Genomic DNA, 25,148 nt, shown 5'->3' with positions numbered 1-25,148 from the left:
ACTGACGAACGGAGGTTAAGACTTATAGACAATGTATTCCCACCGCCATGTTTGTACTCAAATATAGCTACCTCCAAAACCTAGGCTACATTATATATCTCACATTATAGCTTGTATCCTGAGGAAACGTTAGTTATTTATGTTTATAAACCATTAAACAGAGTTTGATGTTTCTAACGCAGTCCTTTTCTTGGTGTGATTTTCACCTGACTGTCCAGTATTAATATTTTATGTGTATTTAGCCACTGGGATTGCTAAACTAATTATAGTGAATGAATTAATTACGGCGTAAATTATCCCGTGACTCCAGCCCTGTTTTTCAGTTGGTTTTTCGCAGAATACTGTCATAAAGTCTAGCAGACCTGGCATGTTAGGTTGGTTGTGACGCTCAACTCAGAACTCGTGGGTCGTAGGCTTAAATACCGTCATCGAATGCGCTCGCGCTTTTAGCCGATAAGGTGTTATAATACGACAGTCAGTAGCATGTTATGTCAGTAAAGAGTAGTTCAAAAGTTGGAGGTGGTTGACCAACTGCCTTTCTTCTAGTCCATCAATAGTCTTACATTAAGTCCAGCTAATGTGTATTATGGCCTGGCGTGGCCAAGCGCGTAAGGCGTGCGACTCGTAATCCGAGGGTTGCGGGTTCCTGCCCGCGTGGCGCCAAACATGCTCGCCCTTCCAGCCGTGGGGGCGTTATAATGTGACGGTCAATCCCACTATTCGTTGGCAAAAGAGTAGCCCAAGAGTTGGCGGTGGGTGGTGATGATTAGCTGCCTTCCCTCTAGTTTTACACTGCTAAATTAGGGACGGCTCGGTGCAATGGGCTAATAAATTACTCACTTAAATACTTGTTGAAGAATCCGCAAGCGATTGCGGCCCAATGTTCCCAAATGGAATCTAATGGTGATAACTAACTAACTAACTAATGTGTATTATAGCTAATGTGTGCTATAGCTAATGCGTATTTTAGTCTCCGAGTACCGTTACACAACAAAGTAAAATAAAATCTTGTTGTTATTTTTGTTTTCGAGTAACTTAATTCTATACACATTATTCTTGAGATGAAACTTAATTCTATACACATTATTTTTGAGATGAAACTTAATTCTATACACATTATTTTTGATATGAAACTTAATTCTATACACATTATTCTTGAGATGAAACTTAATTCTATACACATTATTCTTGAGATGAAACTTAATTCTATACACATTATTTTTGATATGAAACGTAATTCTATTCACATTATTTTTGAGATGAAACTTAATTCTATACACATTATTTTTGAGATGAAACTTAATTCTATGCACATTATTTTTGATATGAAACTTAATTCTATGCACATTATTCTTGAGATGAAACTTAATTCTATACACATTATTCTTGAGATGAAACTTAATTCTATACACATTATTCTTGAGATGGAACTTAATTCTATGCACATTATTTTTGAGATGAAACTTAATTCTATACACATTATTTTTGATATGAAACTTAATTCTATACACATTATTCTTGAGATTAAACTTAATTCTATACACATTATTTTTGAGATGAAACTTAATTCTATACACATTATTTTTGAGATGAAACTTAATTCTATACACATTATTTTTGAGATGAAACTTAATTCTATACACATTATTCTTGAGATGAAACTTGATTCTATACACATTATTTTTGAGATGAAACTTAATTCTATACACATTATTCTTGAGATGAAACTTAATTTATTCCGTAATCTGAATGTTTTATCTGGAAAAGTTGTGGCCCTAAAATAAAACATGAAAAACATGAATAGGTTCAGAAGCTCGGTTTACTCTCCTTTTAGGCTTTTCCAACAAATTTGCTCAAGTACAGTTTATGCTCTTGACCTCTTCGATAGCTTTCTACTTTCGGTAGTAGAAATTTCGAGTTATGTGTTTGTTTAGTAACAACAGCTAATCCCAGAGCTCGCGATCTCTTATTATTTTTCTCTAATGGGAGAAATACAAACCTCATGTACATAAGAACGAAAACTTTCGTTGTGTATCCATGGAATTAAACTCATCTTCCTTACTCTTACTAAATTACGAGTTTTTTTAACGACTTTGAGATCTGGTGTAACAATTACAATCCAATTCTTGAATCAAATAAAACTTAGTTGACTTCAGACATGCTTGAAATCATTATAACTTTATACTTAGGTGATTACATTTTTGTTAATAGTTAGTTGAGAAAGTGGCATATAATAAAACAGCAATAACAGATATAATGCTGGTCCAAGAAAGTTTACTATAGAATAAAAAATGAATGAAAACGTTTTACCATAGAAAAGTCTCTCTTGCAACAAATGTTTTAAAACATAAAAAGTAAAACTTCCTCTTATTGCAGATGTATTTGTTTATATATAGGAGTAAGATAGAGAATTACTTTTTAAAAGGTGAAATACCTTTTCACCTTATGTTCAAAGTTATAAAATAACATTCAGCAAAGTGAAAAATGTCACATTTTCCCATATCGAAAATTTCTATAGGTATCGTAGTGTTATAAGATGTTAGATATTTTGTAAGGGGGTTAGAAGGTGTTTAGTATTTTGTAAGGGGGTTAGGGGGTGTTTAGTATTTTGTAAGGGGGTTAGAGGGTGTTTAGTATTTTGTAAGGGGGTTAGAAGGTGTTTAATATTTTGTAAGGGGGTTAGAAGGTGTTTAGTATTTTGTAAGGGGGTTAGAAGGTGTTTAGTATTTTGTAAGGGGGTTAGAGGGTGTTTAGTATTTTGTAAGGGGGTTAGAAGGTGTTTAATATTTTGTAAGGGGGTTTGAAGGTGTTTAGTATTTTGTAAGGGGGTTAGAGGGTGTTTAGTATTTTGTAAGGGGGTTAGAGGGTGTTTAGTATTTTGTAAGGGGGTTAGAAGGTGTTTAATATTTTGTAAGGGGGTTAGAAGGTGTTTAGTATTTTTTAAGGGAGTTAGAAGGTTTTTAGTATTTTGTAAGAGGGTTAGAAGGTGTTTAGTATTTTGTAAGGGGTTCTAAGATATTTAGTGTTTGATAAAAAAATGGTTCTTTATTTTCACCCAATGGTTGTAGAATATTGTAAATATTGTAAATTAATGTCTACTCCCTAGATATTCGATGTGTTTACCTAATATAAAAACTTTATCCTGATGTACTGTTCTGCTTGGAAACCTCATTATAAAGCACAACTGAGAACAAACTTCATGTGCTCCTAAATGAGGAACATAGCTTTACAAACATTTGTTGACGTGAAACTTGCACGAGAGTTCTATAGCTTCCCAGGTAGTTCTGTTAATTTGGTTTACTTTGTTTTTTAATGACATAATTTGTAAATTTTTTAAACCTGTTGGCTCACATTGGTTTTGAAAGAAACTAGTTACCACGATCTAATAAATTATATTTTTACAGATATCAAATAGTTCGGTATGCAGCAAGTTAATCTTATAATACAAACAATAACAGCGCCTATGCATTACATATCATTTTTATTTTCCTAGAATAAAGTTCACAAAGTGGGAAATAAAAGTGTAAACTTAAGTTGAAAATCTAATTACGTTCCAGATAGAAGTGTGGACATATCAATAACATAATTTTATTAAACTAATCTTCTATACTAATTATAACTATGAATGTCATCACGTAACATAATCTATTTTTGCGTCGTAATAATAATAATAAATTTTCGACTTTTTTTTAACTGTATTCTTTATTTATCTATTTTGAATGAACTAATTACCGATAATTTGGTTGAATACAGCTATGTTTTCATTACTATTTACGAGCTATTGAATGTTTAAAATGAAGTGATATAATCTCACCCCCCCGGACTAATTTTCATCTATGAGAACACTATTAGGTGTCTGCTAAATATCTACACTTCGTATTCTGTTTAGTCAGAAATTAAAAGTTACGGGTAACTTTACCAGAATACTGTTTAATGAACCAGCGAGCAAAGCTGTAACGAGGGTAAACTTTGGTTTATCAGAAGTTATTTTAATTACTTGCAGTTAAATAAAAAGCTACATAGTAGGTTATCTGTCCTCTGCTCACCACATATATCCAAACCTAGACATACCTTTTTTTTTTTGGGGGGGGGCATTTACTCTATTGTGTGTGAGCAGAGAGCCGTAAGTATTTTACGCTGTCAGACAAACTCACATAGATTTAAAACTACACAAACGTAATTATATTTAGTAAAACTACACCAACGTAACTATATTTAATAAAAACCACACGTACATTACTTCATATAATATAAAACTACACGAACATAACTATATGTAATAAAACTGTACGCACATTACCTTATATAATATAAAATTACATTACGTAACTATATGTAATAAAACCACACGCACATTACCTTACTTAATATAAAATTACATTACGTAACTATAGTTAATTAAAGTTACACGTCATCAAGAATTAGTTTATCACTTCTGAATACTTGTTCACAAAGTGATAAGCATATGGTTTGGTTTGACTTGTTACACGAGGGCTATCTGCGCTAGCCGACCCTAATTTAGCAGTGTGAGACTAAAAGGAAGCTAGTCATCACCATCCACCGCCAACTCTTGGGCTACTGGTTTACCAACGAATAGTGGGATTAGCCGTAACATTATAACGCCTCCACGGCTGAAAGGGCGAGCATGTTTGGTGTGACGGGTATTCGAACCCGCTACCCTCGGATTACGAGTCGAGCGTCTTAACCACCTGGTCAAACCAGGCCTAAGCATATGGACTTGAATGAGCTGCGCATGCATATTTTACATCTAAATAAATCTAGAAGGACAATAGAAGTTGTATTTAGTGTAATATTCATATTATAGAGTGCTGTTTTTGTGAAATCATTTTCAAATGAATAAAGAAAAACCATTATGCAATTGGAACTCTTCAGACAAAGGTCTTTCTAACGATGTGATATCTGTAGGGTTTGACCAAGACATTTGCGAGAAACGTTCCAGACAGATAAATAAAATATTTATATGTATGATAAATGTGTTGCACAAAACTAAACACAATTAAACATATACCTTCAATAAAAGTCTATAAATCCGTGCTATTCTATATCAGTAAACTAATTTTCGGTTCAAGTCAACTAAACATTTCTAATATTGTAAAACAGCAAAAAGATATATGAGAACCGTTCAGTGTATTTGCATCAGATATGCCAGGATTCATGTAATTGAAGTATAATTATGTTTATATCGTTTGTAACAAATGTATTTGGTATGTTTCTGAAAGGTCTGTTTTTACGCAAAAATGCATAACAGACACTCTTAGCTGTGTCAGCCAAAAGGAATGAACCTCAAATTCTAGCATTACAAATCTTCACTGAAACCACCAGGAGACTGAAACTTCTCATTACAAATCTTCACTGAAACCACCAGGAGACTGGAAATCCTCATTACAAATCTTCACTGAAACCACCAGGAGACTGGAAATCCTCATTACAAATCTTCACTGAAACCAACAAGAGACTGCAACTTCTCATTACAAATCTTCACTGAAACCACCAGGAGACTGGAAATCCTCATTACAAATCTTCACTGAAACCACCAGGAGACTGGAACTCCTTACTACAAATCTTTACTGAAACCACCAGGAGACTGGAACTTTTCATTACAAATCTTCACTGAAACCACCAGGAGACTGGAACTCCTCATTACAAATCTTCACTGAAACCACCAGGAGACTGGAACTCTTCATTACAAATCTTTACTGAAACCACCAGGAGACTGGAACTTCTCATTACAAATCTTCACTGAAACCACCAGGAGACTGAAACTCCTCATTACAAATCTTCACTGAAACCACCAGGAGACTGCAAATCCTCATTACAAATCTTCACTGAAACCACCGGGAGACTGGAACTCCTCATTGCAAATCTTCACTAAAACCACCAGGAGACTGGAACTCTTCATTACAAATCTTTACTGAAACCACCAGCAGACTGGAACTTCTCATTACAAATCTTCACTGAAACCACCAGGAGACTGGAACTCCTCATTACAAATCTTTACTGAAACCACCAGGAGACTGGAACTTCTCATTACAAATCTTCACTGAAACCACCAGGAGACTGGAACTCCTCATTACAAATCTTTACTGAAACCACCAGAAGACTGGAACTTCTCATTACAAATCTTCACTGAAACCACCAGGAGACTGGAACTCCTCATTACAAATCTTCACTGAAACCACCAGGAGACTGGAACTCCTCATTACAAATCTTTACTGAAACCACCAGGAGACTGGAACTTCTCATTACAAATCTTCACTGAAACCACCAGGAGACTGCAACTCCTCATTACAAATCTTCATAAAAGGATGTAATAGAAATTCTATGAATAAAATATACTAGTGGTTTGACTTTATTTACATCTTTTGAGTTTTCATCTTATTCGTTTCTCTAAGGTAAATTTATAATATGTAGGAGAAAATAAATTTATTTAAATAATGTTAAGGGTAAAGTGACCAGCAGAGACGTACCGTTACATATTACGTAAAGTTTATTATGAAGCGTGGGTGGGTTTTTCTTATGGGGATATCTGCTGTGTCCACTGAAGGGAATGAAATCGCTAATTTCAGCGTTCCAAATCCGAAGACTTACCGCTGTACCGGGCCGGCAAGACCAGGTGGGTTAAGATCCCTGGTATTCCTGCCCTGAAAGCACCCCTTGTTGATCTATAAATCTCTGGTGTTCCGGCCCTGAAAGGACCCCTTGTTGATCTATAGATTCCTGGTATTCTGGCCCTGAAAGGACCCCTTGTTGATCTATAAATCCCTGATATTCCGGCCCTGAAAGAACCCCTTGTTGATCTATAGATCCCTGGTATTCCTGCTCTGGAAGCACCCTTTGCTGTTTATATCTTTTATCTTTTTTTCCTTTCTTTCTCTCTCTCTCCTATTCCTGTCTTTTTTCTTCTTCCTTCTTTCTCTCTGTTTGTTTAACTGCTTCCTTACGTAATACTTGGCAGGCTGCAGCATGGATCTCTCTACTAATTCAATGGGTTCACTACCAGAATACCTAATCGCAAGATAAAATTTAGTGGCCCCTGAAGCAACGACCTGTCCGAGCTTCTTCTCATCCTTTTCGGACTCCCAGATCTCCCATCCCAAAACCAAAATTCACCCCAACCCCTCAAGGGTGTGGGGCTGAAGATATCAACAGTTTCTGAGCGTCCCTGGTTTGCTTTTCGAGTTTTCCCAGTGAGGTTTTAAAGCCAGAACGACCACCATAATAAATAGGAATAGATGATCTGTACATGACGCCATCTACCGTCAGAAATAATGAAGGTGCTAAATTAACTTACCTGCTTGACTACAATACATTAACTCGCATTTTCACCATTCATAGGTGAATTCAAAAATCTGATTTTCATGCTTCAGACATGGAATGAAAACTTTCTTCAAACGTAATTATTCTCTTTTACGTAGAAATGTCACGTTCTCAGAACTGTTAATTACTGATGAACGTTAAATTATTGTACTTAAATATCATGTTCTCGGAACTGTTAATTACATGTCACGTTCTCGTAACTGTTAATTACTGATGAACGTTAGATCATTGTACTTAAATGTCACGTTCTTGGAACTGTTAATTAGGGATGAACGTTAAATTATTGTACTTAAATGTCACGTTCTCGTAACTGTTAATTACTGATGAACGTTAGATCATTGTACTTAAATGTCATGTTTTTGGAACTGTTAATTAGTGATGAACGTTAAATTATTGTACTTAAATGCTATGTTTTTGGAACTGTTAATTACTGATGAACGTTAAATTATTGTTCTTGGAACCACAAATTAGTTATGAACGTTAAATTATTGTTCTTGGAACCATAAATTAGTGATGAACGTTAAGTTATTGTACCTAGATATCTAATGTCTGACTTTAAACTAGTACGTATAAACTCCACCACAGAAAGGAGAATATGTAATGTGAAATACATTATTGATATCTTAAAAATATAACCTTTCAATGCTGCTGTATCGCAATTAAGTTGGAAATGTTTCCATGACAGCTGTTTCCTCAATATGTGCACATATACGATATACAGCTTGAAGCTTTGATTGGACAAACCAAATAAAATACAGAGAGTATCTAGTTTTGTTGTATATTATAGGCGTGAAAGTACCTATGTTGTATCCTGAAGCAGAAAGAATTAGATTATATAGAATAAGTAATAGTTTTTAACACACAATTTTACCATTTAGAGTTAAACATTAAGGCTATTCATGAAAATACATCACCCAGTCTGCTTGCCCTTTCCAACTAATGCGTAAATAATGTATTGATTTTCCGTTTACTTAAGACATATACAATTAGAACTGAGCATGGTCATAGACATTTATAAATAATTCAACGTGAGCCTTTATTGAATTCTAAATGTAACAATAAACGTGCTAAGGTATGTTTTTCATACATTTCTTCCTGAACGTTGATAAAAGTGTCGCGAATGTTTTATTTCAGTACACTATCTTTAAAATAATTTATAAGCAGACAAATAGAACATAACATATAATCATATTTTATGAAAGCGTTGGTTTTAATAGTTCTATTTTCTGGTAACCGAATTACGTTCATAATTGTGTTCAATTTCATTCTGTATGGTGTTCGTTCAGAAATGTTTTTAACGTAAACTATGTAATCATTGTATATATGTTTTGAAAGCCTAATAAATATGTAAACTACGCTCTGAATTGGCACAGAATCTTTGAATGTTGTAAAGTAGATACATATATAGAATGATATGTAATCATTAAGTATTCTAGTATCAAAGCAAGTGTATTTCTTTGTTTTTCTATAAACAGAGATATATCTGTTTTGATTGTTATATATTGTGTATATTTCGTGATTGTTAAACATTTCATAATATAATACTGCTCTTCCAGTATACTTAAGTACTTTGAGAAACAACCTTTCAAAAGTTAACAGTTTTTAATACGATAACGTAGACCTAAGACTGAAACCATAGTGGTTAAAATATGTTTTAGGGTAAGAAATGCATTGATGTTAAAAACTTTAATACATTACTGATGTACTACATTATCGACATATTGGGAGAAATGTATACTCTCTACATACTAAGTAACCATACAAACTTCACAGAATTTGTCAGTGTTTGTTATATGTGTGTAATGGTTATTGTGAGTTAAGTATATATTTTGATTTTCAATTCAAGATATCGTTTGATAGACATATTGATATAGAGTCTATGATAATGAAGCCGTACCACGTCGCCACATCTAGTCACAGCATATCATAACATGTTGTCATGTCCGAAGCCTTAGCAGCATTGTTCTATGTACGCTTTCCGGAGTAACCTAGTGTACCTGGACACCAATTTCTTAGTGCCTGTTTAATTCAAACGGCTGGTATTGGTATTAACACTTTTACTGATAAGCAGAGAACAACGTTACCACCTATCAATAAAAGTGTCGATACCTACACCAGCCGTTCTCAGATACATTCAAACTTTCTAACCTGAAGATGACATAGAAAGAGTGAAACATTGTTCTCTGCTTATCAATAAAAATGTTAATACCAATACCAGCTGATCTGAGGTAAATTTACTCTTTCTAACCTGAAGATGATGACATAGGAACGTTCAAAAATTGTTCTCTGCTTATCAATAAAAGTGTCGATACCTACACCAGCTGTTCTAAGATACATTCAGTCTTTCTAATCAGAAGATGATGACATAGGAAGGTTGAAAAATTGTTCTCTGCTTATCAATAAAAGTGTTGATACCTACACCAGCCGTTCTGAGATACATTCAGTTTTTCTAACCTGAAGATAATCACATAGGAAAGTTGAAACATTGTTGTCTGCTTATCAATAAAAGTGTTGATATTTACTCCAGCAGTTCTGAGATGCATTCAGTCTTTCTAGCTTGAAGATGATTACATAGGAAGGTTGAAATATTGTTGTCTGCTTATCAATAAAAGTGTTGATACCTATACTAGCCGTTCTGAGATACATTCAGTCTTTCTAACTTGAAGATGATGACATAGGAAGGTTGAAACATTGTTGTCTGCTTATCAATAAAAGTGTTGATACCTACACCAGCCGTTCTGAGATACATTCAGTCTTTCTAACCTGAAGATGATGACATAGGAAGGTTGAAACATTGTTGTCTGCTTATCAATAAAAGTGTTGATATCTACACCAGCTGTTCTGAGATACATTCAGTCTTTCTAACTTGAAGATGATGACATAGGAAGATTGAAACATTGTTGTCTGCTTATCAATAAAAGTGTTGATACCTACACCAGCCGTTCTGAGACACATTCAGTCTTTCTAACCTGAAGATGATGACATAGAAAGGTTGAAACATTGTTGTCTGCTTATCAATAAAAGTGTTGATACCTACACCAGCCGTTCTGAGATACATTCAGTCTTTCTAACCTGAAGATGATGACATAGGAAGGTTGAAACATTGTTGTCTGCTTATCAATAAAAGTGTTGATACTTACACCAGCTGTTCTGAGATACATTCAGCCTTTCTAACATGAAGATGATGACATAGAAAGGATGAAACATTATTGTCTGCTTATCAATAAAAGTGTTGATACCTACACCAGCTTTTCAGTTCTGAGATACATTCAGTCTTTCTAACTTGAAGATGATGACGTAGGAAGGTTGAAACATTGTTGTCTGCTTATCAATAAAAGTGTTGATACCTACACCAGCTGTTCTGAGATACATTCAGTCTTTCTAACCTGAAGATGATGACATAGGAAGGTTGAAACATTGTTGTCTGCTTATCAATAAAAGTGTTGATACCTACACCAGCCGTTCTGAGATACATTCAGTCTTTCTAACTTGAAGATGATGACATAGAAAGGTTGAAACATTGTTGTCTGCTTATCAATAAAAGTGTTGATACCTACACCAGCTGTTCTGAGATACATTCAGTCTTTCTAACCTGAAGATGATGACATAGGAAGGTTGAAACATTGTTGTCTGCTTATCAATAAAAGTGTTGATACCTACACCAGCTGTTCTGAGATACATTCAGTCTTTCTAACCTGAAGATGATGACATAGGAAGGTTGAAACATTGTTGTCTGCTTATCAATAAAAGTGTTGATACCTACACCAGCCGTTCTGAGATACATTCAGTCTTTCTAACCTGAAGATGATGACATAGGAAGGTTGAAACATTGTTGTCTGCTTATCAATAAAAGTGTTGATACCTACACCAGCTGTTCTGAGATACATTCAGTCTTTCTAACTTGAAGATGATGACATAGAAAGGTTGAAACATTGTTGTCTGCTTATCAATAAAAGTGTTGATACCTACACCAGCTGTTCTGAGATACATTCAGTCTTTCTAACCTGAAGATGATGACATAGGAAGGTTGAAACATTGTTGTCTGCTTATCAATAAAAGTGTTGATACCTACACCAGCTGTTCTGAGATACATTCAGTCTTTCTAACCTGAAGATGATGACATAGGAAGGTTGAAACATTGTTGTCTGCTTATCAATAAAAGTGTTGATACCTACACCAGCCGTTCTGAGATACATTCAGTCTTTCTAACTTGAAGATGATGACATAGGAAGGTTGAAACATTGTTGTCTGCTTATCAATAAAAGTGTTGATACCTACACCAGCTGTTCTGAGATACATTCAGTCTTTCTAACCTGAAGATGATGACATAGGAAGGTTGAAACATTGTTGTCTGCTTATCAATAAAAGTGTTGATACCTACACCAGCTGTTCTGAGATACATTCAGTCTTTCTAACCTGAAGATGATGACATAGGAAGGTTGAAACATTGTTGTCTGCTTATCAATAAAAGTGTTGATACCTACACCAGCTGTTCTGAGATACATTCAGTCTTTCTAACCTGAAGATGATGACATAGGAAGGTTGAAACATTGTTGTCTGCTTATCAATAAAAGTGTTGATACCTACACGAGCCGTTCTGAGATACATTCAGTCTTTCTAACTTGAGATGACATAGGAAGGTTGAAACATTGTTGTCTGCTTATCAATAAAAGTGTTGATACCTACACCAGCCGTTCTGAGATACATTCAGTCTTTCTAACCTGAAGATGATGACATAGGAAGGTTGAAACATTGTTGTCTGCTTATCAATAAAAGTGTTGATACCTACACCAGCCGTTCTGAGATACATTCAGTCTTTCTAACCTGAAGATGATGACATAGGAAGGTTGAAACATTGTTGTCTGCTTATCAATAAAAGTGTTGATACCTACACCAGCTGTTCTAAGATACATTCAGTCTTTCTAACCTGAAGATGATGACATAGAAAGGTTGAAACATTGTTGTCTGCTTATCAATAAAAGTGTTGATACCTACACCAGCCGTTCTGAGATACATTCAGTCTTTCTAACCTGAAGATGATGACATAGGAAGGTTGAAACATTGTTGTCTGCTTATCAATAAAAGTGTTGATACCTACACCAGCCGTTCTGAGATACATTCAGTCTTTCTAACCTGAAGATGATGACATAGGAAGGTTGAAACATTGTTGTCTGCTTATCAATAAAAGTGTTGATACCTACACCAGCTGTTCTGAGATACATTCAGTCTTTCTAACTTGAAGATGATGACATAGGAAGGTTGAAACATTGTTGTCTGCTTATCAATAAAAGTGTTGATACCTACACCAGCTGTTCTGAGATACATTCAGTCTTTCTAACCTGAAGATGATGACATAGGAAGGTTGAAACATTGTTGTCTGCTTATCAATAAAAGTGTTGATACCTACACCAGCCGTTCTGAGATACATTCAGTCTTTCTAACCTGAAGATGATGACATAGGAAGGTTGAAACATTGTTGTCTGCTTATCAATAAAAGTGTTGATACCTACACCAGCTGTTCTGAGATACATTCAGTCTTTCTAACTTGAAGATGATGACATAGGAAGGTTGAAACATTGTTGTCTGCTTATCAATAAAAGTTTTGATACCTACACTAGCCGTTCTGAGATACATTCAGTCTTTCTAACTTGAAGATGATGACATAGGAAGGTTGAAACATTGTTGTCTGCTTATGAATAAAAGTGTTGATACCTACACTAGCTGTTCTGAGATACATTCAGTCTTTCTAACTTGAAGATGATGACATAGGAAGGTTGAAACATTGTTGTCTGCTTATCAATAAAAGTGTTGATACCTACACCAGCTGTTCTGAGATACATTCAGACTTTCTAACCAGAAGATGATGACATAGAAATGTTAAAACATTGTTGTCTGCTTATAAATAAAAGTGTTGATACCTGCATCAGCTGTTCTGAGATACATTCAATCTTTCTAACCTGAAGATGATGACATAGGAAGGTTGAAACATTGTTGTCTGCTTATCAATAAAAGTGTTGATACCTACACCAGCCGTTCTGAGATACATTCAGTCATTTTAACTTGAAGGTGATAAAATAGGAAGGTTGAAACATTGTTGTCTGCTTATCAATAAAAGTGTTGATACTTACACCAGCCGTTCTGATATACATTCAGTCTTTCTAACTTGAAGATGATGACATAGGAAGGTTGAAACATTGTTGTCTGCTTATCAATAAAAGTGTTGATACCTACACCAGCTGTTCTGAGATACATTCAGTCTTTCTAACCTGAAGATGATGACATAGGAAGGTTGAAACATTGTTGTCTGCTTATCAATAAAAGTGTTGATACCTACACCAGCCGTTCTGAGATACATTCAGTCTTTCTAACCTGAAGATGATGACATAGGAAGGTTGAAACATTGTTGTCTGCTTATCAATAAAAGTGTTGATACCTACACCAGCTGTTCTGAGATACATTCAGTCTTTCTAACCTGAAGATGATGACATAGGAAGGTTGAAACATTGTTGTCTGCTTATCAATAAAAGTGTTGATACCTACACCAGCTGTTCTGAGATACATTCAGTCTTTCTAACCTGAAGATGATGACATAGGAAGGTTGAAACATTGTTGTCTGCTTATCAATAAAAGTGTTGATACCTACACCAGCTGTTCTGAGATACATTCAGTCTTTCTAACCTGAAGATGATGACATAGGAAGGTTGAAACATTGTTGTCTGCTTATCAATAAAAGTGTTGATACCTACACCAGCCGTTCTGAGATACATTCAGTCTTTCTAACTTGAAGATGATGACATAGAAAGGTTGAAACATTGTTGTCTGCTTATCAATAAAAGTGTTGATACCTACACCAGCTGTTCTGAGATACATTCAGTCTTTCTAACCTGAAGATGATGACATAGGAAGGTTGAAACATTGTTGTCTGCTTATCAATAAAAGTGTTGATACCTACACCAGCTGTTCTGAGATACATTCAGTCTTTCTAACCTGAAGATGATGACATAGGAAGGTTGAAACATTGTTGTCTGCTTATCAATAAAAGTGTTGATACCTACACTAGCCGTTCTGAGATACATTCAGTCTTTCTAACTTGAAGATGATGACATAGGAAGGTTGAAACATTGTTGTCTGCTTATCAATAAAAGTGTTGATACCTACACCAGCTGTTCTGAGATACATTCAGTCTTTCTAACTTGAAGATGATGACATAGGAAGGTTGAAACATTGTTGTCTGCTTATCAATAAAAGTGTTGATACCTACACCAGCTGTTCTGAGATACATTCAGTCTTTCTAACTTGAAGATGATGACATAGGAAGGTTGAAACATTGTTGTCTGCTTATCAATAAAAGTGTTGATACCTACACCAGCTGTTCTGAGATACATTCAGTCTTTCTAACTTGAAGATGATGACATAGGAAGGTTGAAACATTGTTGTCTGCTTATCAATAAAAGTGTTGATACCTACACCAGCCGTTCTGAGATACATTCAGTCTTTCTAACCTTGAAGATGATGACATAGGAAGGTTGAAACATTGTTGTCTGCTTATCAATAAAAGTGTTGATACCTACACCAGCTGTTCTGAGATACATTCAGTCTTTCTAACCTGAAGATGATGACATAGGAAGGTTGAAACATTGTTGTCTGCTTATCAATAAAAGTGTTGATACCTACACCAGCTGTTCTGAGATACATTCAGTCTTTCTAACCTGAAGATGATGACATAGGAAGGTTGAAACATTGTTGTCTGCTTATCAATAAAAGTGTTGATACCTACACCAGCTGTTCTGAGATACATTCAGTCTTTCTAACTTGAAGATGATGACATAGGAAGGTTGAAACATTGTTGTCTGCTTATCAATAAAAGTGTTGATACCTACACCAGCCGTTCTGAGATACATTCAGTCTTTCTAACTTGAAGATGATGACATAGGAAGGTTGAAACATTGTTGTCTGCTTATCAATAAAAGTGTTGATACCTACACCAGCCGTTCTGAGATACATTCAGTCTTTCTAACCTGAAGATGATGACATAGGAAGGTTGAAACATTGTTGTCTGCTTATCAATAAAAGTGTTGATACCTACACCAGCCGTTCTGAGATACATTCAGTCTTTCTAACTTGAAGATGATGACATAGGAAGGTTGAAACATTGTTGTCTGCTTATCAATAAAAGTGTTGATACCTACACCAGCCGTTCTGAGATACATTCAGTCTTTCTAACCTGAAGATGATGACATAGGAAGGTTGAAACATTGTTGTCTGCTTATCAATAAAAGTGTTGATACCTACACCAGCCGTTCTGAGATACATTCAGTCTTTCTAACTTGAAGATGATGACATAGGAAGGTTGAAACATTGTTGTCTGCTTATCAATAAAAGTGTTGATACCTACACCAGCCGTTCTGAGATACATTCAGTCTTTCTAACCTGAAGATGATGACATAGGAAGGTTGAAACATTGTTGTCTGCTTATCAATAAAAGTGTTGATACCTACACCAGCTGTTCTGAGATACATTCAGTCTTTCTAACTTGAAGATGATGACATAGGAAGGTTGAAACATTGTTGTCTGCTTATCAATAAAAGTGTTGATACCTACACCAGCTGTTCTGAGATACATTCAGTCTTTCTAACTTGAAGATGATGACATAGGAAGGTTGAAACATTGTTGTCTGCTTATCAATAAAAGTGTTGATACCTACACCAGCTGTTCTGAGATACATTCAGTCTTTCTAACCTGAAGATGATGACATAGGAAGGTTGAAACATTGTTGTCTGCTTATCAATAAAAGTGTTGATACCTACACCAGCTGTTCTGAGATACATTCAGTCTTTCTAACCTGAAGATGATGACATAGGAAGGTTGAAACATTGTTGTCTGCTTATCAATAAAAGTGTTGATACCTACACCAGCTGTTCTGAGATACATTCAGTCTTTCTAACTTGAAGATGATGACATAGGAAGGTTGAAACATTGTTGTCTGCTTATCAATAAAAGTGTTGATACCTACACCAGCCGTTCTGAGATACATTCAGTCTTTCTAACTTGAAGATGATGACATAGGAAGGTTGAAACATTGTTGTCTGCTTATCAATAAAAGTGTTGATACCTACACCAGCCGTTCTGAGATACATTCAGTCTTTCTAACCTGAAGATGATGACATAGGAAGGTTGAAACATTGTTGTCTGCTTATCAATAAAAGTGTTGATACCTACACCAGCTGTTCTGAGATACATTCAGTCTTTCTAACCTGAAGATGATGACATAGGAAGGTTGAAACATTGTTGTCTGCTTATCAATAAAAGTGTTGATACCTACACCAGCTGTTCTGAGATACATTCAGTCTTTCTAACTTGAAGATGATGACATAGGAAGGTTGAAACATTGTTGTCTGCTTATCAATAAAAGTGTTGATACCTACACCAGCCGTTCTGAGATACATTCAGTCTTTCTAACTTGAAGATGATGACATAGGAAGGTTGAAACATTGTTGTCTGCTTATCAATAAAAGTGTTGATACCTACACCAGCTGTTCTGAGATACATTCAGTCTTTCTAACCTGAAGATGATGACATAGAAAGGTTGAAACATTGTTGTCTGCTTATCAATAAAAGTGTTGATACCTACACCAGCCGTTCTGAGATACATTCAGTCTTTCTAACCTGAAGATGATGACATAGGAAGGTTGAAACATTGTTGTCTGCTTATCAATAAAAGTGTTGATACCTACACCAGCCGTTCTGAGATACATTCAGTCTTTCTAACCTGAAGATGATGACATAGGAAGGTTGAAACATTGTTGTCTGCTTATCAATAAAAGTGTTGATACCTACACCAGCCGTTCTGAGATACATTCAGTCTTTCTAACTTGAAGATGATGACATAGGAAGGTTGAAACATTGTTGTCTGCTTATCAATAAAAGTGTTGATACCTACACCAGCTGTTCTGAGATACATTCAGTCTTTCTAACTTGAAGATGATGACATAGGAAGGTTGAAACATTGTTGTCTGCTTATCAATAAAAGTGTTGATACCTACACCAGCCGTTCTGAGATACATTCAGTCTTTCTAACTTGAAGATGATGACATAGGAAGGTTGAAACATTGTTGTCTGCTTATCAATAAAAGTGTTGATACCTACACCAGCTGTTCTGAGATACATTCAGTCTTTCTAACCTGAAGATGATGACATAGGAAGGTTGAAACATTGTTGTCTGCTTATCAATAAAAGTGTTGATACCTACACCAGCTGTTCTGAGATACATTCAGTCTTTCTAACCTGAAGATGATGACATAGGAAGGTTGAAACATTGTTGTCTGCTTATCAATAAAAGTGTTGATACCTACACCAGCTGTTCTGAGATACATTCAGTCTTTCTAACTTGAAGATGATGACATAGGAAGGTTGAAACATTGTTGTCTGCTTATCAATAAAAGTGTTGATACCTACACCAGCCGTTCTGAGATACATTCAGTCTTTCTAACTTGAAGATGATGACATAGGAAGGTTGAAACATTGTTGTCTGCTTATCAATAAAAGTGTTGATACCTACACCAGCTGTTCTGAGATACATTCAGTCTTTCTAACCTGAAGATGATGACATAGGAAGGTTGAAACATTGTTGTCTGCTTATCAATAAAAGTGTTGATACCTACACCAGCCGTTCTGAGATACATTCAGTCTTTCTAACCTGAAGATGATGACATAGGAAGGTTGAAACATTGTTGTCTGCTTATCAATAAAAGTGTTGATACCTACACCAGCTGTTCTGAGATACATTCAGTCTTTCTAACTTGAAGATGATGACATAGGAAGGTTGAAACATTGTTGTCTGCTTATCAATAAAAGTGTTGATACCTACACCAGCTGTTCTGAGATACATTCAGTCTTTCTAACTTGAAGATGATGACATAGGAAGGTTGAAACATTGTTGTCTGCTTATCAATAAAAGTGTTGATACCTACACCAGCTGTTCTGAGATACATTCAGTCTTTCTAACCTGAAGATGATGACATAGGAAGGTTGAAACATTGTTGTCTGCTTATCAATAAAAGTGTTGATACCTACACCAGCCGTTCTGAGATACATTCAGTCTTTCTAACTTGAAGATGATGACATAGGAAGGTTGAAACATTGTTGTCTGCTTATCAATAAAAGTGTTGATACCTACACCAGCTGTTCTGAGATACATTCAGTCTTTCTAACCTGAAGATGATGACATAGGAAGGTTGAAACATTGTTGTCTGCTTATCAATAAAAGTGTTGATACCTACACCAGCTGTTCTGAGATACATTCAGTCTTTCTAACTTGAAGATGATGACATAGGAAGGTTGAAACATTGTTGTCTGCTTATCAATAAAAGTGTTGATACCTACACCAGCTGTTCTGAGATACATTCAGTCTTTCTAACCTGAAGATGATGACATAGGAAGGTTGAAACATTGTTGTCTGCTTATCAATAAAAGTGTTGATACCTACACCAGCCGTTCTGAGATACATTCAGTCTTTCTAACTTGAAGATGATGACATAGGAAGGTTGAAACATTGTTGTCTGCTTATCAATAAAAGTGTTGATACCTACACCAGCCGTTCTGAGATACATTCAGTCTTTCTAACTTGAAGATGATGACATAGGAAGGTTGAAACATTGTTGTCTGCTTATCAATAAAAGTGTTGATACCTACACCAGCTGTTCTGAGATACATTCAGTCTTTCTAACTTGAAGATGATGACATAGGAAGGTTGAAACATTGTTGTCTGCTTATCAATAAAAGTGTTGATACCTACACCAGCTGTTCTGAGATACATTCAGTCTTTCTAACCTGAAGATGATGACATAGGAAGGTTGAAACATTGTTGTCTGCTTATCAATAAAAGTGTTGATACCTACACCAGCTGTTCTGAGATACATTCAGTCTTTCTAACCTGAAGATGATGACATAGGAAGGTTGAAACATTGTTGTCTGCTTATCAATAAAAGTGTTGATACCTACACCAGCTGTTCTGAGATACATTCAGTCTTTCTAACCTGAAGATGATGACATAGGAAGGTTGAAACATTGTTGTCTGCTTATCAATAAAAGTGTTGATACCTACACCAGCCGTTCTGAGATACATTCAGTCTTTCTAACTTGAAGATGATGACATAGGAAGGTTGAAACATTGTTGTCTGCTTATCAATAAAAGTGTTGATACCTACACCAGCCGTTCTGAGATACATTCAGTCTTTCTAACTTGAAGATGATGACATAGGAAGGTTGAAACATTGTTGTCTGCTTATCAATAAAAGTGTTGATACCTACACCAGCCGTTCTGAGATACATTCAGTCTTTCTAACCTGAAGATGATGACATAGGAAGGTTGAAACATTGTTGTCTGCTTATCAATAAAAGTGTTGATACCTACACCAGCCGTTCTGAGATACATTCAGTCTTTCTAACTTGAAGATGATGACATAGGAAGGTTGAAACATTGTTGTCTGCTTATCAATAAAAGTGTTGATACCTACACCAGCCGTTCTGAGATACATTCAGTCTTTCTAACTTGAAGATGATGACATAGGAAGGTTGAAACATTGTTTCTCTGCTTATCAATAAAAGTGTTGATACCTACACCAGCTGTTCTGAGATACATTCAGTCTTTCTAACTTGAAGATGATGACATAGGAAGGTTGAAACATTGTTGTCTGCTTATCAATAAAAGTGTTGATACCTACACCAGCTGTTCTGAGATACATTCAGTCTTTCTAACCTGAAGATGATGACATAGGAAGGTTGAAACATTGTTGTCTGCTTATCAATAAAAGTGTTGATACCTACACCAGCTGTTCTGAAGATGATGACATAGGAAGGTTGAAACATTGTTGTCTGCTTATCAATAAAAGTGTTGATACCTACACCAGCTGTTCTGAGATACATTCAGTCTTTCTAACCTGAAGATGATGACATAGGAAGGTTGAAACATTGTTGTCTGCTTATCAATAAAAGTGTTGATACCTACACCAGCCGTTCTGAGATACATTCAGTCTTTCTAACTTGAAGATGATGACATAGGAAGGTTGAAACATTGTTGTCTGCTTATCAATAAAAGTGTTGATACCTACACCAGCCGTTCTGAGATACATTCAGTCTTTCTAACTTGAAGATGATGACATAGGAAGGTTGAAACATTGTTGTCTGCTTATCAATAAAAGTGTTGATACCTACACCAGCTGTTCTGAGATACATTCAGTCTTTCTAACCTGAAGATGATGACATAGGAAGGTTGAAACATTGTTGTCTGCTTATCAATAAAAGTGTTGATACCTACACCAGCTGTTCTGAGATACATTCAGTCTTTCTAACCTGAAGATGATGACATAGGAAGGTTGAAACATTGTTGTCTGCTTATCAATAAAAGTGTTGATACCTACACCAGCTGTTCTGAGATACATTCAGTCTTTCTAACTTGAAGATGATGACATAGGAAGGTTGAAACATTGTTGTCTGCTTATCAATAAAAGTGTTGATACCTACACCAGCTGTTCTGAGATACATTCAGTCTTTCTAACTTGAAGATGATGACATAGGAAGGTTGAAACATTGTTGTCTGCTTATCAATAAAAGTGTTGATACCTACACCAGCTGTTCTGAGATACATTCAGTCTTTCTAACTTGAAGATGATGACATAGGAAGGTTGAAACATTGTTGTCTGCTTATCAATAAAAGTGTTGATACCTACACCAGCCGTTCTGAGATACATTCAGTCTTTCTAACTTGAAGATGATGACATAGGAAGGTTGAAACATTGTTGTCTGCTTATCAATAAAAGTGTTGATACCTACACCAGCCGTTCTGAGATACATTCAGTCTTTCTAACCTGAAGATGATGACATAGGAAGGTTGAAACATTGTTGTCTGCTTATCAATAAAAGTGTTGATACCTACACCAGCTGTTCTGAGATACATTCAGTCTTTCTAACCTGAAGATGATGACATAGGAAGGTTGAAACATTGTTGTCTGCTTATCAATAAAAGTGTTGATACCTACACCAGCCGTTCTGAGATACATTCAGTCTTTCTAACTTGAAGATGATGACATAGGAAGGTTGAAACATTGTTGTCTGCTTATCAATAAAAGTGTTGATACCTACACCAGCTGTTCTGAGATACATTCAGTCTTTCTAACTTGAAGATGATGACATAGGAAGGTTGAAACATTGTTGTCTGCTTATGAATAAAATTGTTGATACCTACACTAGCTGTTCTGAGATACATTAAGCCATTCTAACGGAAGATGATGACGTAGGAAGGTTGAAACATTGTTGTCTGCTTATCAATAAAAGTGTTGATACCTACACCAGCTGTTCTAAGATACATTCAGTCTTTCTAACCTGAAGATGATGACATAGGAAGGTTGAAACATTGTTGTCTGCTTATCAATAAAAGTGTTGATACCTACACCAGCTGTTCTGAGATACATTCAGTCTTTCTAACCTGAAGATGATGACATAGGAAGGTTGAAACATTGTTGTCTGCTTATCAATAAAAGTGTTGATACCTACACCAGCTGTTCTGAGATACATTCAGTCTTTCTAACCTGAAGATGATGACATAGGAAGGTTGAAACATTGTTGTCTGCTTATCAATAAAAGTGTTGATACCTACACCAGCTGTTCTGAGATACATTCAGTCTTTCTAACCTGAAGATGATGACATAGGAAGGTTGAAACATTGTTGTCTGCTTATCAATAAAAGTGTTGATACCTACACCAGCTGTTCTGAGATACATTCAGTCTTTCTAACTTGAAGATGATGACATAGGAAGGTTGAAACATTGTTGTCTGCTTATCAATAAAAGTGTTGATACCTACACCAGCCGTTCTGAGATACATTCAGTCTTTCTAACTTGAAGATGATGACATAGGAAGGTTGAAACATTGTTGTCTGCTTATCAATAAAAGTGTTGATACCTACACCAGCCGTTCTGAGATACATTCAGTCTTTCTAACTTGAAGATGATGACATAGGAAGGTTGAAACATTGTTGTCTGCTTATCAATAAAAGTGTTGATACCTACACCAGCCGTTCTGAGATACATTCAGTCTTTCTAACTTGAAGATGATGACATAGGAAGGTTGAAACATTGTTGTCTGCTTATCAATAAAAGTGTTGATACCTACACCAGCTGTTCTGAGATACATTCAGTCTTTCTAACTTGAAGATGATGACATAGGAAGGTTGAAACATTGTTGTCTGCTTATCAATAAAAGTGTTGATACCTACACCAGCTGTTCTGAGATACATTCAGTCTTTCTAACTTGAAGATGATGACATAGGAAGGTTGAAACATTGTTGTCTGCTTATCAATAAAAGTGTTGATACCTACACCAGCTGTTCTGAGATACATTCAGTCTTTCTAACCTGAAGATGATGACATAGGAAGGTTGAAACATTGTTGTCTGCTTATCAATAAAAGTGTTGATACCTACACCAGCTGTTCTGAGATACATTCAGTCTTTCTAACTTGAAGATGATGACATAGGAAGGTTGAAACATTGTTGTCTGCTTATCAATAAAAGTGTTGATACCTACACCAGCTGTTCTGAGATACATTCAGTCTTTCTAACTTGAAGATGATGACATAGGAAGGTTGAAACATTGTTGTCTGCTTATCAATAAAAGTGTTGATACCTACACCAGCTGTTCTGAGATACATTCAGTCTTTCTAACCTGAAGATGATGACATAGGAAGGTTGAAACATTGTTGTCTGCTTATCAATAAAAGTGTTGATACCTACACCAGCTGTTCTGAGATACATTCAGTCTTTCTAACCTGAAGATGATGACATAGGAAGGTTGAAACATTGTTGTCTGCTTATCAATAAAAGTGTTGATACCTACACCAGCTGTTCTGAGATACATTCAGTCTTTCTAACCTGAAGATGATGACATAGGAAGGTTGAAACATTGTTGTCTGCTTATCAATAAAAGTGTTGATACCTACACCAGCCGTTCTGAGATACATTCAGTCTTTCTAACTTGAAGATGATGACATAGGAAGGTTGAAACATTGTTGTCTGCTTATCAATAAAAGTGTTGATACCTACACCAGCTGTTCTGAGATACATTCAGTCTTTCTAACTTGAAGATGATGACATAGGAAGGTTGAAACATTGTTGTCTGCTTATCAATAAAAGTGTTGATACCTACACCAGCCGTTCTGAGATACATTCAGTCTTTCTAACTTGAAGATGATGACATAGGAAGGTTGAAACATTGTTGTCTGCTTATCAATAAAAGTGTTGATACCTACACCAGCCGTTCTGAGATACATTCAGTCTTTCTAACTTGAAGATGATGACATAGGAAGGTTGAAACATTGTTGTCTGCTTATCAATAAAAGTGTTGATACCTACACCAGCCGTTCTGAGATACATTCAGTCTTTCTAACTTGAAGATGATGACATAGGAAGGTTGAAACATTGTTGTCTGCTTATCAATAAAAGTGTTGATACCTACACCAGCTGTTCTGAGATACATTCAGTCTTTCTAACCTGAAGATGATGACATAGGAAGGTTGAAACATTGTTGTCTGCTTATCAATAAAAGTGTTGATACCTACACCAGCTGTTCTGAGATACATTCAGTCTTTCTAACCTGAAGATGATGACATAGGAAGGTTGAAACATTGTTGTCTGCTTATCAATAAAAGTGTTGATACCTACACCAGCCGTTCTGAGATACATTCAGTCTTTCTAACCTGAAGATGATGACATAGGAAGGTTGAAACATTGTTGTCTGCTTATCAATAAAAGTGTTGATACCTACACCAGCTGTTCTGAGATACATTCAGTCTTTCTAACTTGAAGATGATGACATAGGAAGGTTGAAACATTGTTGTCTGCTTATCAATAAAAGTGTTGATACCTACACCAGCTGTTCTGAGATACATTCAGTCTTTCTAACTTGAAGATGATGACATAGGAAGGTTGAAACATTGTTGTCTGCTTATCAATAAAAGTGTTGATACCTACACCAGCTGTTCTGAGATACATTCAGTCTTTCTAACTTGAAGATGATGACATAGGAAGGTTGAAACATTGTTGTCTGCTTATCAATAAAAGTGTTGATACCTACACCAGCCGTTCTGAGATGCATTCAGTCATTCAGTCTTTCTAACCTGAAGATGATGACATAGGAAGGTTGAAACATTGTTGTCTGCTTATCAATAAAAGTGTTGATACCTACACCAGCTGTTCTGAGATACATTCAGTCTTTCTAACTTGAAGATGATGACATAGGAAGGTTGAAACATTGTTGTCTGCTTATCAATAAAAGTGTTGATACCTACACCAGCTGTTCTGAGATACATTCAGTCTTTCTAACCTGAAGATGATGACATAGGAAGGTTGAAACATTGTTGTCTGCTTATCAATAAAAGTGTTGATACCTACACCAGCTGTTCTGAGATACATTCAGTCTTTCTAACCTGAAGATGATGACATAGGAAGGTTGAAACATTGTTGTCTGCTTATCAATAAAAGTGTTGATACCTACACCAGCTGTTCTGAGATACATTCAGTCTTTCTAACCTGAAGATGATGACATAGGAAGGTTGAAACATTGTTGTCTGCTTATCAATAAAAGTGTTGATACCTACACCAGCTGTTCTGAGATACATTCAGTCTTTCTAACTTGAAGATGATGACATAGGAAGGTTGAAACATTGTTGTCTGCTTATCAATAAAAGTGTTGATACCTACACCAGCTGTTCTGAGATACATTCAGTCTTTCTAACTTGAAGATGATGACATAGGAAGGT

This window comes from Tachypleus tridentatus, chromosome 4, assembly GCF_004210375.1.
Source record: "Tachypleus tridentatus isolate NWPU-2018 chromosome 4, ASM421037v1, whole genome shotgun sequence".
NCBI lineage: Eukaryota > Metazoa > Arthropoda > Merostomata > Xiphosura > Limulidae > Tachypleus > Tachypleus tridentatus.
This window is presented reverse-complemented; position numbering follows the sequence as displayed.